The 5,252-nt window shown below is 46.8% G+C and overlaps 1 protein-coding gene across 7 annotated transcripts in view; it reads right to left on the bottom strand.

Annotated features, from left to right (window-relative positions):
• Camk2g (calcium/calmodulin dependent protein kinase II gamma) overlaps positions 1 to 4,297 on the bottom strand; it is a 40,777-nt gene extending 36,480 nt beyond the window's left edge. For 3 of the 7 annotated variants that reach the window (XM_033766522.1, XM_033766523.1, XM_033766521.1), the window contains exon 1: positions 4,238 to 4,289. The gene's annotated coding sequence lies outside the window, so the exon portion shown is untranslated. Of the gene's footprint in view, positions 1 to 4,237 lie in introns of all 7 variants that reach the window. The other 4 variants (XM_033766520.1, XM_033766519.1, XM_033766518.1 and 1 more) reach the window with 3 other exon arrangements.
• Between the last annotated feature and the right edge of the window lie 955 nt (positions 4,298 to 5,252).

The following is a 5,252-nucleotide window of genomic DNA, read 5'->3' as shown; positions in this document are numbered from 1 at the left end:
TAAATAAATATAAAGTCCACTGCAAGCCAGGCACAGTGGCACATACCTGCAATCCCAGCTACATGGGAGGCTGAGACAGAAGGATCACAGGTTTGAGTCCAGCCAGGGAAATGTAGTAACTCAGCAAGACCCTGTTTCAAAATTTAAAAAGGGCTGGAGGGCCGGGGATTCAGCTCAGTGGTTTTGTCGCCTGACTTGACAGCGCAGGGTCCTGGGTTCGATCCCCAGTACCAAAGGGCTGGAGATGTACTCAGCGCAAAGACCCTGGGTTCCATCCCTAGTAGCCCCACCAAAGCCAGTTACCCACATTTCACTAGCAAATCCTTCTTCAAAAACTACTGAAAAAGTGCCACTGCTGAAAATGTCCGCAGCCAGCCTAGGTACGCAGAAGGCTGCAAGCCTAGCCTGAGCAACATACTGTAACCTTGCCTCAAAATTAAAGGCTGAGAATGAACCTCAGTGGTAGAGTACTTGCCTGTTATGCCTAAGGTCCTGGGTTCGACACCCAGTACTAAAAACAAAACAGAACAAAAAACTCACAAATAAATAAAAATAAAATGAAAAGGGCCTGGGATGCAGCTCAGTGGTAGCATGTTTACCTTGCTTGTACAAGGGCTTGGGTTCAATCCCCAGTACTGGGGAGAAAAAAAAAAAAAAGAAAGCCCACAATAATAACATGGTGGGAAGGAGGCCCTGTTGTCACAGGGGCTTGTGAGGGCCTGAGCCTGCATCCCGGGGGCCAGCTGTGGCAGGACTCCCTACCTCCCCAATGAGAGCAGGAATTGAGATCTGCCATGATCAATGTTTCCTTTTTCTTTTTAGTTGATTTTATTGTTTGCTGAGTGGCCCTGGACCCAAGGTAATGGCAGCCTTCCTTGAATAATTCAAGACCAGAGTTGGGCTGGGGGTCTGGGAGTTGGAATCTCCCATCTCCATTTCCTAGCCTTCTTTACTCACTGAACCTTCTTACAGCTTCATGAAGAATCCCAGATGAGAAAACAGAGGTCAAATTTATGTGTGTGTGTGTATTTTTTTTTAATCCTAAAAATGTATGCCAAATATGGGTTAAATAATTTGCTAGAGATCACAGCTTCTAACTGGGAAATTCCAAATTCAAATCCAGTGAACCTGAGTTCATCAAGTATGGACCAGGGACCAGTGGCAGCATCACCTGGGATCTGGGAGATAACAGTAATCTTAGGCCCCAAACCCAGACCTACTGAATTAGGATCTGAATTTTGACATGATCCCTGGCTGATACATAAGCACATAAAAGTTTGAGAAGGGTTGCTTTAAACCACAATGCTAGACTGTGATCGAAAGTGCTGGGCCAGCTCAGCATGAAGGAAGACAGAGTCTATTCATTAGAGGAATTTAGAGCAGAGAGCAGGCAGATCACAGGTAGAACGCACTCCACTGAAGCGTCAGACTATGGGCACTACAGGCTCCTCCAACTCTCAGTCCCCACCACTGGACACGCTGCCTGGATTGTTTTAAGCTCAGCAGTGAGTTTTATACCCAACAGAAGTTTTGGTTGTTTGTTTTAAACAAATACACTTTATATTTTAGAGCAGTTTTGGGTTCACAGCAAAACCGAGCAGAAGGTACAAAGAGTTCCTACATAACCCTGTACTCACATTCACAGCCTCCCCCACTATCCGCATCCCACACAAGCGGTACATTTGTTATCATCGATGAGCCCACCGCAATACAACATTACCCAAAGTCCACAGTTTACATTAGGGTTCACTCTTCCGACAGGATTCTAACTCTGCACGGAACATGTATTAGGGATACAACAGGATGTCTGGCCGCTTGAACCCAACAGCCCTTTTGAATACAAGTGCCTCCAGGTCCGACAGCAGCCAGAGGCTGATGATCTGGCTCTTTGCTCGCAGCTTCCCCAACAGTGCACCATTCTTGGGCTGCTCTGCTGGTCTCCCTTTGAGATGGAGTTAAAAAGACCAGAGCCAAAAGGGCCACAGCTTTGAAGGGCAGAGCAGTGGAGAGAGGAACAGTGAATTAGGGGCAAAAACTGCCTCCTCTCCAGCTACAAGCCAGGTCGGGATCCATGGCAACCCCTGCCCCCTGGACCTGAAGCTCAGCCACATCTCCAAGAGTTCTGGTTCCCACCAGAAGCTGGAGAGATCAGCCAGCCAGTGCTCCCAGGACACAGTTCTGACTCACCCTTCTTGCTGCCTGGCCCTGACCCTGGAATTGGTCCTAGACCAAAAATCCTCAAGACCTGTGAACACTGGTGAAATGGAAGCGTGCTCCTAGGCAATCCAATGCCGGTGCCCACAAAGTGACTGCTCAGCTCTCACTGCCTTCCTTCCTACAGTGCAGACACCTGGGATGGGCTATTCTTCTTCTGCCTTTATTCTGAGCTAGGGGTAGGTGGTAAAAGGTAAGGATGACAGACCAAGCAAAGTCTAAAAGGTCAAATGTGTGTGCGTGTGTGTGTGTGTGTGTGCGTGTGTGTTTATTTATTTTTTTAAATCCTAAAAATGTATGATAGAAGGCTAGGACGTTTTTCTGCTAACACCCCCGTCTTTCCTGTTCACATTCATCCCAGTTGTCAGTTATTATGCCCTAACCCTTCTGTAGTCCACCCTCCCTGTGTCACAGGTGAGCTAACACTGGTCTGCTTCTACTACCACTGACCCCTAGGCCTTTGTTCTCCCTACATGAGGACAGCTCATCACTGCTGTCCCAGTTGGGCACAAGAGACATACAGGAAAAGGAAGTTGCTGTTGTTAGACTCTAAGCCCTAAGACTGGGACCCAAAAATGCTTCTGAAGTGATAGGTGGCTTTAGAGCCAAGCCTTCTGATTTGAAAATCTGGGAAGTAGAATTTTTTTTAAAATAGGAAATCTTGTTTTTAAATATTGGGAAATAATAAAAATATTTTTAGATCGCTGAGCCAGCCAAACAAAACATGCCCAAATCTGTGACTGCTGCACTAGGTGTTTCTCTGTGGGCCCCAGCCTACCGCATGGCAGCCTACTGGTCCCTGCTGTGCAGTTTTTCAGGTAAGGTCTGACCTCAGACCACCCAGGAGCTCCTAAGCTCCAAGACCAGGACTCATTGGCAGAGAGGTGCTGGCTCCGTGGAATGCACGCACCAGGTGGGGCGGGGCACTGGCCATGCCAATCTTCTTCGGGTGTGATAAAAGCTGCTGATTGTGATCTATAAAGCCCTGGATGGCTGGTGTGCTGGTTACCTCAGCACTGCTCCTCTCCCCATGGGCTGGAGGACAACCTCAGCTCTCCCTCTAGCAACTCACAGTGAGCCTTCGGTGATCTGGGAGCCAGAGGCTGGGTGGCCCCGAAGCAGCATTAAACTCCAGCAAGTCATCTCATATTCCTGGCCACCAAGAGAGCGGAGCAGGCAGCCTCCTGGCCACTGTGGGAGCCCTGATATTTAGGCCATGCCTGAGGAGCACAGAACATGTGTTGTCCTTTGTGATGACTCAGGGCTTTCAGAGAAAACATAGGAGATCCTCCCCACTCTGCCTCAAGTTCACACTGGGGTTTCTGCTTAGACACCACAGCCAGCCTAGTTTCTGTCCTTTCTGCAAGGAGCATGAAATGAGGGCCAACGCTTTTGGCAGACTGTTTCGACTCAACAATGTAAAAATGAGCTGGAGTGGGTTGTGGCAGGCAAACCTCCTCATGTTTTAGAACAAACAACAATGTGCCCTTGTCCCCCATCAGGGTGGGAGCAGGGAGAAACCCTCTCAATTTTCTCTCCTTCCCCATCTGAGCCGATCCTGCCATTCCTTCTCCAGAGAAGTCAGGCAGGCGGGTAGCTTGCTTTCCCGGCTCTGGGGAGCACAAATGAGAGTGCCATGGAAACCTCAGAATGTGCAGGACACTGCAACAAGGACAAAACTCTTTCCGGTCCAGAAACAAAATCCTGTGCCTTTCATGAGGGCTATGGATGGGCCCTGGGCCTCAGCCCAAAGACGGAAGGAGCAAGGGGACAGAGGGAGTCTGAGACCTACTCCAACGCCTCACATCCCAGCCCGACATGGCACCATAGCAATGGAGATACTCGGGTCTCTAAACAAGAAAGCTTTACAATTCTGAGACACAGCTGCTACCCCGCTCAGGCAAAATAAAAAAGACACCAGGTGAAGTCTCACAACAGAGGTGACTCCACACACAAAAGCAGCCAATCTCTGCCTTCACTGCAGCTACAAAACACCATGGAATACCCCATACAGGGCACTCACCGATATTTGGATGCTTCAGAAGTCGGCATATCCGGGCCTCACGTTCTAGTTTCTGGTGATCTTAAAGCAGAAGAAAGAAAAAGAAGTCATCAGCCACGCATTCTATTAATGATCCCCTGGCTATTCATATTCCTTCACTTCTCAGGCACCGATGTACTTCTGGCAATTAGGTGAATTAACACTGCAAGTCATAGCAATCTTGAGATAGTTATTATGACCACTTTTTCCAGGTAAGAAACTTAATGACTTGAGAGGTTAAATCTCAAGCCAGTGAGTGGCCGAGTCAAAATTGAATCCAGGTGTTAGCTAAAACTCTGGTGATTTCAGGCCAGGGATTTAGCTCAGTGGTTCAGCTGTCTGCCTTGCAAGCGAAAGGTCCTAAGTTCAATTGCCAGTACCAAAAACAAAACAAAACAAAATTCAGGTGTTTTTCCCTCTACCATAGAGATTTCTTTCTTGTTGGAAATACTAATACAATAGTCCCCTCTTTTCTGAGGCAAAGATGTTCCCAGATCCCCAATGGATGCCTGAAACGATGGATCATACATCTTATACAAAAGCACTATGATACTGTGACACTGTCCATCTGATAGTCAAAAAAAAAAGACCACTAAGTGACTAATGGTCAGGTAGCTTATACGACATAACTATTCTGGACAAAGGGATGATTCATGTCCTGGGGAAAAGAAGCAAAGCAGCAAGGTATTTCATCATGCTACTCAGGCAGTATGCAATATAAAACTTCTTAACTAATTATTTTTGGAATTTTCTGTTTAATATCTTTGAATTGTGGTTGGTAACAGAACTGAAACTGCACAAAACAAAACAAGATATGGGGGATTAGTATAATAGTTGAGTTTAGTGTAACAGTTAAGTTTTACTGAGCCTAATATATGATTAGGCACAATGCTAGGAGTTTTGTATATACCATCTTATGTAGTCATTCTGGCAACTCTGAAACATAATGATGCTGACCAATTAAGATGCTGATAACCAAGGTAAGATTTCTGCTTGT

This window comes from Fukomys damarensis, unplaced genomic scaffold, assembly GCF_012274545.1.
Source record: "Fukomys damarensis isolate Sample0158 unplaced genomic scaffold, DMR_v1.0_HiC HiC_scaffold_20, whole genome shotgun sequence".
Classification (NCBI taxonomy): Eukaryota; Metazoa; Chordata; class Mammalia; order Rodentia; family Bathyergidae; genus Fukomys; species Fukomys damarensis.
This window is presented reverse-complemented; position numbering and strand designations above follow the sequence as displayed.